Source organism: Puma concolor, chromosome B4 (genome assembly GCF_028749965.1).
Source record: "Puma concolor isolate L17-30 chromosome B4, mPumCon1.1.hap2, whole genome shotgun sequence".
NCBI lineage: Eukaryota > Metazoa > Chordata > Mammalia > Carnivora > Felidae > Puma > Puma concolor.
Window position 1 is genome coordinate 115,143,158 of NC_141673.1, and position 13,528 is coordinate 115,156,685.

General features: G+C 37.8%; 1 protein-coding gene across 9 annotated transcripts in view; it reads left to right on the top strand.

Moving 5' to 3' along the window:
* The window catches only part of ZNF438 (zinc finger protein 438), a 179,213-nt gene that overhangs the window by 79,311 nt on the left and 86,374 nt on the right, over positions 1–13,528 (top strand). For all 9 annotated transcript variants that reach the window (XM_086714639.1, XM_086714636.1, XM_086714635.1 and 6 more), the window contains one exon: positions 806–883. The gene's annotated coding sequence lies outside the window, so the exon portion shown is untranslated. The remainder of the gene's footprint in view (positions 1–805; positions 884–13,528) is intronic.

Genomic DNA, 13,528 nt, shown 5'->3' on the forward strand with positions numbered 1-13,528 from the left:
AAGTATTGAATTCTTCCAATTCTAGATTTTTTTTCCAAATGTTAATTCTAGTACAATTAACATACGGTGTTCTATTAGTTTCTGGTTTGCACTATAATAATGTTTCAACATTTTTATCCATTACTCAGTGCTCATCAAGGTAAGTGTACTTTTAATTATAGTACATCTTGTGTATTCATCTATTGATGGATCTAATTCTAGAATTTAAAGGATAGTTGATATGTTCCTTTGCTCTCTACTGTCAATTCAGTGATTAGTGTGCCACCTTTGTGTATCAGTTCTTTCTCTTCTAACTCTTACACTGCCACCTTTCTAATTCTTGGTATTGGTTCACTTCTGTCCCTCTTGGGGCACTTATTATATCTTTCTTGATATGGAGTTGTTTGTGTTTGTCTCCTCTTGTGGTTTGTGGGTTTTTTGATGACAGAAACTCTCTCTTATGCAATTTCATCTTTCCCTGTTCTCCATGATATTAGTACTGAATAGGGCTTGATTATTGGCTGTATTAAAGAATTTGGTGTCAATCAGTCTTGAATATCTAATAATATATTTTTCAGAATTTTGGGGAGATTGACATAAAAATATATGAAGGAAATGTATTATATCTTCTATTTTAGAAGTCTTTGGGCATAGCTGGAGATTTTTATCTTAGGTTCTTAAATTATACATAGTATAAGTAATGTCAGTTTTATAGGACTTCATATAACTCTGTTATAGTCTTTAAGGTGTAATCATATAATTGGCTTCTATAAGCTACCTATCAATTCTTTCAATTTCATTACTTCCATTACGTTTTTTTTTTCAGATAAAGATGAATGCCGTGTCTCATCCAACACTGAAAATTTGAAGTTTAGAAGACATTTACTAAGTCAAATCACCTCAAGTAAGTCTGATCTTATCCATTTTAACACAGCTTAAGATTGATTTAACATCTAAAGAATTAAGTCCAGTATCTGTGACACTTTGAACTCTCAAATTTCTCAGAATATCTTAGAGTTGCCTTGTATATTGAATTACTGGTCTTAGAAAATAGTGGAAAGATTATTTCTTTGTAAATGTCATATGCTTACTAAAATTGTAATGTTTAAACTCGTGGTATCATTTTAAAAGTGAGATTAACACCTCAAAATGTTCCTTTATTTTTCATTAAGTCTAGTCATTAGGTCTTGACTAAATGTCAAACGTAATGTTTTTAAAAGTTTTTTTCCCACTAAAACTATGTTTTTCAGTTTTTTTAAGGTTTTGTATGGCTTTTCTAAATGATTTATATATTCGTGATCATCGAAGGGAGGTATTTAGTAATGAACTAGTGCTTAAACCTTAAATGTTTGTTTATTCAAAAACTTAGCTTTAAAAGTCATCTTGACCAATGTCAACTAATATAATTATCTCCTGATGGTCTTCTGTCTTCATTCACTCTTCCTCCATCCTGTATTCCACTGCCAGATAGATCTGCATATAGAACTCCAATACTTTTAAAACACTTTAATGGCTCCCCACTCACTGTTGGATGGAATCCATGTTCCATTGCGTGGCATTCGAAGCCCTCTACCCAGCTCCTAAAAATATCCTTCACCTTAGCCAACTGGACTCTTTTCTGTTCACTGAATTCTCACCATTCTTCATGCCTCTGTGGCTTGATGTGTACTGTGTTTGTTACTTCATGTTTTTTCTGGGATGTTCTCTCCTTCAATCTTACTGTGTCCTCTGCTTGTTGAAATCTTGTGCAAATCCTCCAGGCTCAGCCCAGGTGCATGCTCCTCCATGAACTTTCCCTGATTGCTCTAGCTAGAAGCACTAGCTTTCACACACTCTGTCTCTGTCTCTCTCTCTGCTGACTTCATCCAATATTTTGTTTTTATCACTGTCCTAGCACATTTTACCAGGCAGCTTTATTACTTGTGTTTATGTCCGTCTTATCTCCCATCATAGGTTGTGAGGACTATAAATAAAACCAAACTTCTTGTTTAATTTTTGTTTCTCATGTCATTCAGCATAATCTTAATAGTTCTTGGTAAATATTTGCTTAATAAATTAGTAATGTGCCTGGATTTTTCTTTTATCATCTGTCTTTCACCCTTATAGTCACATATGGTCTGTATTCATGGCAACTATTTATTCCTGTTCTGCACTCTTGGCAGACCACCCCCCCCCCCCCCCGCCATCTTATCCTAGGAAAATACTGACCATAGTGTAAATAACAAGATGCAGTCAGTTCCTAATCTAAGAAAAAAACTGTATTCCAAAAGTTCATATCTAATTCTGTTGTTTGGAATGCGGAAAACATTTTTTTTCCACAAAAACAATGTTATAAATAGTGGTTAGATTCTCAGCCAGGCCTCCCAAGACTATTTAACTCATATGTACCAGTGGTACTTTAACCACAGGCAGCTACCATGCATAATACTGTTTTGCAGAGAAGTTTCAGCTTGGAGTGTGGAATCACATCTCCCATGCCCTAGAAGCAGGATAGTACCTTTCTGGGTTGCTCAAGACACAGGAGAGCCTGAGCTGGAGCTCTGGCAGTGGCTCAACATATCGCTGGATGCTCTCATGCCAGGAAGTTTTTGGCTTTCAGTATTTGCATAAAAGACATTTACCTGTAGGTTACTGATACTCTCATGTCTCCTAAATTGAGGGCAAGGGAGCATTTGCTCTTCTGGCCTCTCCACAGTAGTTCATTGTAAACGACTCTTCAGCTGTTTGATCGTATGGGTGGGTCATTTTAAGTACCATATTGACATTTTACTACTTCTCCCTTTCTGTTGTTCTATGAACTTAGGAGAAATGAATATATAAACATGGAAAGTACTTCTGTCTATAGAGAAAACACATTTATAGGCATCAACCAACCCTGTGTTTGACATCCTATCAGATTTTGTGGACAAGTAATTATCATTTCTGTATGGGTGTAGTGATGCTTCCCATGAAAAACCCATCAGTGTATGCATCAACAATGCCGAAGGTTGATAATTTATGTTGTCAGGCTATAAGAATACACTTAATAAATTTTGGAGACTTTAATATGTTTAGTCATTGTAAGCTTTGAGCACACGAGTGAATGTCTGCTTTATGTTTAATGCTGTCGTAGGTGCAAAGGGCTAGGGAATGAGAACCAAAGATACTAGGAAAAGTTGACTTTCCCTCTAGGAGCCAGAAATACAGGGAGTGAAGTATGGAAAAAACACTCGCAGTGCAAACAATATGTTATTAATTGCCATAAAGTACTTCATGAAGGTAACACATGCCCTTGGGGTTATCAGAATGGCAATATCATTATGATTCACAGTGGTTATAAAGATGGCGGTTGGATTTCAGTTAGTCTTAGAGGAATGGTAAAGATTTAAATTTAAATAAAGAGCTAAGAGTGGAAATGATATTCCAAGTTGGATTAACAGCATGATGAAGAAATAGAGGTACAAACAAACAAATCAGCATTACTGGCTGGAACAGAAGCTTTAGTTAATGTTGGGTGAAATAATAGGTGGGAAAATTATACCAGTGCTTCAACCCTGGCAGTGAATAAAAGTCATCCACGGATATTTTTAAAAATACAAGTCCCGGGGCGCCTGGGTGGCGCAGTCGGTTAAGCGTCCGACTTCAGCCAGGTCACGATCTCGCGGTCCGTGAGTTCGAGCCCCGCGTCGGGCTCTGGGCTGATGGCTCAGAGCCTGGATCCTGCTTCCCATTCTGTGTCTCCCTCTCTCTCTGCCCCTTCCCCGTTCATGCTCTGTCTCTCTCTGTCCCAAAAATAAATAAAAAACGTTGAAAAAATAAAAAAATTTAAAAATACAAGTCCCTAGATCTTTCCCCAGAACTAATAAATAAAATTTCTGGGGCACAAGATGTACGCCTGTTTATCTTTTAAACCTCCCCGAGTGGTTGAGAACCACTGAATGAGAAGGATGGGCCAAATTTAGGAGAGCCATGAATGCCTTGCCTTGGAGTTGGGCCTTTGTGTCTCAAGCAGTGGGAAGCCCTCAGAGGTTTCTGAGACGGGTGACATGATGGAATTCATGTTTTGCCAAGATAAATGATTCATCAACCGCATGTGAATGGAAGAGAAATAAGAAACAGCTTGAATTAGAGCAGTGGTGGCGGGAAAAAAGAGAAGGTCACATTTTTAAGGGTACTTAGATGTGTGGGAGTTGGCGATGTCAGCCTTGACCTCAGCATGATTTGTTTTATAAACTGATTATACAACTTCACCCTCATTAATTTGCTCTCTTTTCTCTTACAACCTGGCAACTTAAACAGTAATTTCAGCCAGTTTGCATTTAATGGAAGGAGACCATTGTCTACTCATGTACACGTCTAACTCATAATAGTAAGTGAAGTTATGTGTATGAGGAATATAACCTTTAACATAATCATTATAAAGCATTTAATAACCACCCACATATGCAATAACACAACCCCAGTTCTGCAGGAGTGTGCCAAGAGCTGGAGTCACAAACGTAAGACAGCTATTGGCACGTAATTCCCTAGCATTAAGTTGAAATTGGAAGAAATATTCTAAATCATGTTATGCATTTTAATATTTTTAGCATCGGATTTGCTAATTGCTTAGCTTTTGTGGTAGTAGGCCTGTGAATGCCTCTTGACATTAGCAGCTCTGAGCTTATGCTTCCCTCCTGCCCACATCTGCAGCCCCCTTAACTTCTTGCCTCTCTTTCAGGCCCATCCCCACCTAGTGTCGGTCATGCGTGCCCCTACTTCATTCTCACCCAAGTGAGCCAGAGAGAGGAGGTACAAAGAAGATAGCATTTAAGTTCTTTTGTGGCACTGACTAGCCGTGTGGTCCTGAGGAATCTCTTTCCTGGCTGATGTAGGACATGATAGCTATTGGGATAACCTACTTTTGGAGTCTCAAACAGTTCCATTAAGTTGGAAGTATGTCACACCTGTTTGATATGTTTTGAATATTTTGTGTTTGGAGACAATGAGCCATATTTATTACATGGCAGAGAATGAGTTCAAGGCGTGATGTTTTGATGTGACCTGCCCCTTTAAAAACAAGACTCAAGATCATGGATTTTTTTTTTTAAACCACTCTCTTGGCCATTATATAATCATACATGACAAGAACTTCTGCTATGGTCTTCTTTGTCTGTGACAATGAGCTTATCGTTGTGCTTTCAGTATCTGCGTATCCCCTGAGTTACTTTTCTATAGTTATTTAGGGTTTCACCAATCATACAGATTTTGAACCAGAGAATGGACGATCTACTTAGATTTAAGGGATCTTGTAGAAGAAAGAGAGAAGGGAACTGGCATTTGTTCAGTGCCCACCCTGTGCTATGGTCGTCACATGTGTTTTATAATTTTAACTCCCATTTTACAAATGAGAAACTTCAGATTTACAGACATTTGAAAGATTTATCTGACATCAGAAATCAAAGGCAGTTTTGGGGCACCTGGGTGGCTCAGTCAGTTAAGCGTCTGACTTCAGCTCAGGTCATGATCTCATGGTTCTTGGGTTCAAGCCCAGCGGTGGGCTCTGTGCTAACGGCTCAGAGCCTGGAGCCTGCTTCAGGTTCTGTGTCTCCCTTTCTCACTGCCCCTCCCCTGCTCACGCTCTGTCTGTCTCTTTCTCTCTCTCTCTCTCTCTCTCAAAAAAATAAATACATAAATAAACATTAAAAAAAAAAAAAGAAATCAAGGGCAATTTTGATCACAGGTCTGGCTATCCTAATGGCTGAACAGCCTGGTCTTAGAAGTCTGCATGACATATTTGTGGGAAAGGTTACTGAACTCAGAATCAGGAGGTTTGAGTGCAGGCTTTTACCTCTGTCACTAACAACCTTGAACAAGTTATTTAACGCCCTCAGCTTCAGTTTCCTCATCTGTCAAATGTGGATAAAATTGGCTTTCCTGACTATTTGGGGTTTTGTGAGAAATATCAGCTAGTGAATTTCAGTATGATTTTATCAGTTTGAAGTGGAAGATTGAGATATTTTTAATTCAAGCAAAAATAAACTTTAAAAGCCCAAAACATTAAATGAGATGAACTTGGGCTGATTTTGCAGTATTTCACTTCTTAACTTTGCTCTACAAATTTTCTAAAATAATGTTTGTCAATTTTCCAGGTCTCAAACACTGTAGTGTGCCAAACTGCATCACTGAATTTAATATCTCAATGTAGCAGAGAGAGTCCTGGCAACATATCAAGTACTTCCTTTCACTTACCAGCAGCAATCATTAGTTTCTATACCGTATCAAATAGGTCTGAACTCCTGTAGATACTGAAGCAATGTTTATAGCCAAGGAGGACTCAGAAGATTCTAAGGCTACTAAATAGTAGTAGACCTATTGGGCTACAGTTGATGTTAACATAATCAGAACAATTCTTTATATTTTAGAAGTTTTTCTAACAAGCCTGAGTAATAAAGTCACATTTTGTAGAACTGATTTCAATTTCACAAAACTTGTTTTCAGAAATGTTTCCAGGTTTCAGGACAACTTTCACAGGTTATAGGATGGTGAATACTGAAAGGCAGCTCTGAGCTATTGCAATCCACTTAGGCTTCGTTCAAATATACACATAAGAGATAAGAAATTTAGGAATTATAAGTTATATGCTTACGTTATAAACACAGTGCTATGAATGAAATGGCAGTGAATCTGAGATATACCAAGATCATGTCCTAGACTTACCCAAAACCTTTACCCAGTAAAGCTCTAAGTCCCTTATATATCAGACTGACAAAAAAAAAAAAAAAAAAAAAGCAAGCCTTAGGAAGGCCAGCTGACAGAACAGAGGAATAGTGTTAGACTCCAGGTATGGATCCAGAGGAGTGCATGTGTTCAGTCTTGGATTCAAAAGTGTGTAGGATTCTTCTGCATCTGCTACACTCTGTATCTCAAAGAGGGTTTCCTAGTCCTACAGCGCTGACTTCCACATGGCTTCTCACGTACCCACACTGTGCCTGCTTCCTAGATCTGGTAGCTGGATGACTCCAGTTAGGGCCTGGTCAAGTGAAAGTGGTCAAGGGGAAGTGGACAAAGTAAAGAAAACAGCAGAGATTGTGGTCAGATTTGGTCCATAGATGTGTCCTGTTTGCACAGTGTTTGTTTTAAACATGAATTAGTTATTAACTAGTGTTATTTTAACTAGTAACTAATTTAATTTGTTTTTAACTAATGTACAAATCCACTTTCTGGGTTCTTGTGAAAATTGAACTGTTCATGTGACAGTGATCAGCTAGAGCTGAGGGTAGCTTAGCTGCCCCAACTGGATGGGAGGCTGGGTTTTTCATTCTCACAGCCCCAACCCTGGCTGTTGATTTTCTTTACATAGAATTCAGAGGACAGTTAATGTTATTCCTACTGTCATCTGTATGAAACTAGGAAATGACAGATTGGTAAGATGGTATATTTCAATACAAGGGAAAGACAGTATGTTGGTTTCCCAGGGCTGTCATGACAAGGTACCATAAACTGCGTACCTTTAAACAACAGAAACGTATTCTTTCACGGTCCCTGAGGCCAGAAGTCTTAAATCAAGGTGTTGGCAGAGCCATGCTCCCTCAGAGACCTCTGGGGACACTCCTTCCTGCTTGTTGTAGCTTCTGGTAACCCCATGCTTTCCTTAGCTTCTGGCAGCATAACCCCAAACTCTGCCCCATCATCTCATGGATGTCTTTCCTCTGTGTCCCAGTTTTCCTGTTCTTATAAGGACAGCTATCATACTGCATTAGGACCCACCCTAATCCAGTATAATGTCATCTTAACCTAATTATATTTACAGAGACCCTTCCAAATAATGTTACATTCACAGGTACCAGGGGTTAGGACTTTAAGTTAACATTTTGTGGGACACAATTCAAACTGTAATAGGATGGCATATTTCTTTGGGGAGTGCAGAGTAATAGTTTAAGAACAGAGATCCTTGAGGCAGAGTGCTTGTATTCATATTTACAACTTATTTTCTATGTGATCTTGCACAGGCTGCTAACCCCTCTCAGTGTCTCCATGCCCTCGTCTATAAAGTGAGGATAATGGTACCTACCTCAAGGAGTTGAAATGAGTGCAAGATCACTTAATACATATAACTGATTTAGAACAGTGAATGGCACATACTAAGTGCTCAATAAACTGAACTATTACTATCAATTATTATTAGCTCCTACTCATACACAGTTTCTTTACATAGAGAGAGTATCAGTGCCAAAAATCTATTATTTATAATTCTATGAAACAAATCATGGATGAACAAGGAGCAGTAGATAGGAATGATGCATGAAAAAGAAAAACTCCCAGGACTTGAACCAATAAAAAAAGAGAGTGAGAGAGACTGAATTTTAATAAGATTTACTCTTTAATGCAAATAAAGTAATTCTAACACATTTAGAATGCTTAGCTTACTCATTTTTTTTAGATTACCTGCATGGCCTCTAAATGTACTCGAAATCACTAAAGACGCAGGCAACGTCTTCAAACCTAGAGCCTTAGACAATGACCATTGGATTGGTGAGCACTGGACTGCAGACAGTAATGGGGAAGTTATACCAGGGAGAACATCCAAGGAACACATGACTTCTAAGCATCCCCACCTGTCTCCTTGGAGGCATGTTATTACCATCTTCCTTCCCAAAAATACTTGGGTTGAAATTATCCTTGTTTCCAGTCCCTGGTCAGAGATTGAGGCTGAATAATTATTTGAATATCAACCAAACTTTTCCTCCTAATGGAACAAATATTTTGAGATATATTATTTTGTTTTTCCACATAGCCTTTATGTAAGATAACCATGCAACTTGAGTTTTTTTAAAAACTGATGGAGAAGGTTTAAAGAAATGACAAGACTTTTTTAAGTACCTGGAAGAAAATCATTCTGTAGGCTAGTGACTCTGGGGTTTGTAATACTACAGAGTATATATGCCTCCTTCTCAAAGATCCTTCTACTCTGGAAACATGAGAATATTCAGATAGAAGGGACATACATATATGTTACTTATGATTGTGATTTTATTTTAATAAAAGAAGTTAGGCTGTTTAATTTTGGTGAAGAAGTGGTGTTTTATAGTTCAAGTGTTACTAATTTGGAACATTTTGATTAAATGATGAATTCATCAGGACTCCTTTGGTTGCAAGTGAAAGAAAGCCAGCCCACGCCAGCTTATGAAAATAAAAGGAACTTAATTGTTTACATAGCTATGGTTTCCAGAGGTGCATCTGGCTTCAAGCATGGTTGCAGCCAGGAACTCAAATGATCTCATCTGGACCCTTTTTCAGCTCTGCTGGTTTCTTTATTCGTCATTATTCAGACAGGCATATAACCAGTAAAATGACTACCAGCAGCTTGAGACTGTCAACTTCCTGGTTTAGCAATCTCAACAGGAAGAGAACTTGTTGAGCCGCACATCTAGCAATTGGCCACAGGGAAGATATGGATCAACTCAGTTTGGCTCCACATGTGGTGAATAATCACTGTGGCCCAGGGAACGGAGTATTCTGGTGGGCCAGCCTGGGGCGTGTTCACCGGTGCTGCCACAGACCTGCATCCAGTGACTGAAAACCCCACGGGGTCTCAGGGAGTGAGGGAGTCTTTCTCCAAATGAATTAGAAGAAGAGATTTGGGAATGTGTACTGAGAAGATGAAAACTGTGGTAAATTCAGCCATTACAAATGGTATGTGAAGTAACTCAGAAACTGTAACTTCTGATTTTACAATGACATGTAAAGAACTTTCCACCTTCTCCTGTTAAAATGTCCATTCAAAACAAAGGAAATAAGAAACAAAAATTCCACCTTTTTTTTTTTTGATAAAAAGTGGGTGACATCAGTACTTCTCATAAATATGAATACAGAAAGTGTATGATACCATGACTTAGTGGAGTAGAGGAAGGCGAAACCTAAGCACCTACAGAAGAGGATAGTGTAAGGAAGCAGTTTTACCTTATAGAACCTTAGAAGGTTCTGTAACTAAAGGTTAGGCTGAAGGAGGAGGTGAGGCATGGCACTAGAAACAGATGACCAGCTGAAAGTCTATAAAAGGACCAGCTGGACACCCAGGTCCTTGTCTAACCCCAGCCAGATGAGTACCTTCCCCCAACCCAGAAGATGGGGACACAGGAACAGTGAGCACCAGGAGCCAGACTTCTAAGTACCAAACACAGTGTTAGAGGATTTTCCAGAGAAACAGAATGATCCCAGAGAAAGTCCCCGTAGGGGTTCCCCCACAGAGAAAGCCAGCTTGCTGCCCTGGTTGCTTTTCAGTGACACTCACCTTCAACAAGCTCCCTTCCCCCCCCGACACAGACAGAGCTGCCAACTTGCTCTACTAATAATTTACACTTAAGTAGGAATAGACAGCCAAGGATCACCAGATATTTAGGGATGACTCCAATATGACAGAGATAAAATAAACCCAAAGGACACAAAGGAAGAGCTCTGATGAGACAGAAACTATAGAGACAGCAGTAAGGAACTAAAGAAACAAACTATAGGGGCACCTGAGCAGCTCAGCTCAGGTCATGTCATGGTCATGAGATCAAGCCTTGCTTGAGCCTTGATCAGCTCCGAGCTGTATGGAGCCTTCTTGAAATCCTCTCTCTCTCCCTCTGCCCACTCTGTCCCTGCCGCTCTTGGTTTTGCACACACACACATGCTCTCTCTCAAAGAAAAAAGAAAGAAAAAGAAAAGAAACAGGTCTTTAAAAATGTGAGAAGGTTTTTGCATAGAAAATAAGTCTTTTTAAAAAAGGAGAATTAAAGGAAAGGAAAATTAAAGAATGGGAAATAACTCCCAAAATTAGAAATCTAAAGGCTAAAAAAAATTCACTGAGCTGTTGAAAGATAATTTGAGGAAGAAGTCATTAGTGACATAAACCAGCAGGTCCAGTAGCAGCCCACTAATACAAGAGAAAATGGGAGAGAATCATCCAAGAAATAACATAAGACAGTTTCCTAGAACAGAAGGAAAGATAAGTCTTCAAGTTTCAAGAGAAGGAAGAAATTGTCATATGTAAAGTGTTTTGAATAAAAGCAAACAAGAGACTTCTCAACATCTGTGCTGGTATGGAAACATCTAAATGTGTGAAGACTTTTCTTAAGGGGTAATTTTATCATAAAGAAAGCATTTCTTCCTTTACCTGAGACTTGTCAAATATATCTAAATAGTCTCCTTAAGTCGTTTTTAAAAAAATATTTCACTTATAAATCTTCCATCATTTAAACTTACTTAAATTTTTGTATATTCTGAGGTACACCTGCAAATTTCTGTCAGATTTGAGGTATTTTCACGGTACTTAATCTCATTTTTCTTCTTTTGCTTCACTAATCCACTCAACAGATTATTAGAATGAACTTTTCCCAAGATACAATGGAGTTGATTAGTCCAACATCTATAGTTTCATAGTTTATAATCAGTGACAATAAATGTGATTAATTTAGAAACTCACTGATGGTACTCGGGTATGTGATAGCAGGACTTGAAAAATGTTTGCGATTTTTTTCTTTGTCCCAACATACAGTGATTTGAAGTTAACAGAATTTGGGCCTTACTCTCTTAAAATGTTTGGCTTTTATTTTTATACGTGAATAATATAGAATAATAATATATATAATAATAATAATATACGTGAACTAATAATATACTAATAATATACGTGAACTAATATAGAATATTAGTTTTTAGCTTTTTTTTTCTCAGTGAAGAAGGCAGAGTCCCAAATGGTATTTTCTTCCAGAAAATTAGAAAGGACCTCACAAGTTGAAATTTAGCAGATATATTTTTCAAATTTTAATTATCTGAAAAAATAATGTTTTTAGGATTCAGTGAATATTCTTGTTGACTGTATGACTGATAAAGTATTTTATTATGGTATCATTAGATTGAAAGTTACTCCAAATTGCAATTGGTTTTTAAAATATTCTCACTTTTAATCTGGAAATACTATAAAAGAATTAAAATGTTTAGGTACAGTGCACTTTCTCCTTTCTTTTTGGATTAGTTTCTAAAGCCTAATGAAATGGAAGGCAAGTGTCTTTTCTCAGTTTAAAAAAAAAAGTTCTATTTTATTCTTTAATGTACTATAATGAAACCAAAATAATATAGAAAACTCAAGACATGAAAGAGTGCCAGGATGGTTCTTGCCAATATAACTTTTTAGAATTGTGCTGAGTAGCTTTTGCTATAAAACTAGACCAGCTAGTTTATTATGTATTGTCTAGGTAATGACATTTTATAGAGGATTTTTGTAGTTCTTTTGGGTCAGCAAGGTCAAGAACTTTAAATTAGAATTATTAGAACTGGAAGGCATCCTCTTATTCACTTTCTAATTGAGGGAACTTAAGTCCTGAGAAATCATGATTTACCCAGGGTCACACAGCTCATAGTGAAGGTTGGAAGAGAATCATGGCCTCCTGGCAGTCAGGTCAGTGATCTTTGTAAAAGACTTTTTGGATTTATTCTTACCACCATCATGTTATGTTTCAGCACCCATAACTTATTGTACTGGGCCCAATTAGCAAATTAGAAGTTTATGTTTAATCTCCTAACGCTGAGGGAACATTTAGAATTAGGAATATTGACAATAACAAAAGCAGGAAATGGCAAGAAACATTTTGAAGAAATTTTTGCGTAGGTTAGAAGATATCCCTTGATTACACTCTGGTCCTGGTCTCTAGAGGGAATTCCATTGTTCATTATTCTCTAGGACCTAATTCTGCCTTCCAGAAGCTTCTTTCTTGTTTGTTTTTTTCCAAGGTCAACTCATGTCGACATTGGGGAATATGTCCTCCTTGGAGGCTATGTAACCTTTATTTCCTACTTTCTGTCCCTGCAATTTTGGCTGCATGCGCATTGTTTTAAGGGTCAAAGGCTTATAGGCAAGGCTTGTGGGGTTTTTGTCCATGTTATTTCCTCTGAAACTTAGTTGGCTCTGATCTATCTTCTTCCAGTTAATTCCATGTGCTAGTAATAGAGTGACTACATGTCGAAGACTGGCAGAGAGTTTTAGTTTATATCTCTTGTGCATGGTGAGTAATAATGCCCTTTCACTCTGAAAACTATCCCAGTTTCGACAATAAATTAATATGGTCACTCTAACCAAAAAGTGCACCAGAAAATCCTATTTTATTCCTTTGCTTCCTTAACCCTATTCCTCCCTCTCTCAACTGTCTGGGTGCTGTACTTCACCAGATCTGCGGCAAGGCTGACTTCCCTCTGTTTACCTGAGAAAACCTAATGGACCATTTTTGCTCAAAGCTTTTCAGCCTTCTTTCTTACTGTATGAAATCCAGAAATAGTCAGTGTTTCTAGCCCTTGGAGCCCCCAAATTTCTGGATTCTCTGTTCCCTCTCATTTCCACTCTCAAATCTCTTTAGTTATTGCCTGTGCACCTTTCTTTCTTGTAAATTCTCAGTAAGAGCAGAAAGTAATATTGTTATTCTAGTATTCTGTTTTCCATCTCCTTTTCCCCCCAGCTATACACTTGGTAGATACCACTGTGCCTTTGAAGCTATCTTAGGCATTTAAAATAATTGAGGTATACTTTACATTCAGTAAACACACAGCTCTTAAG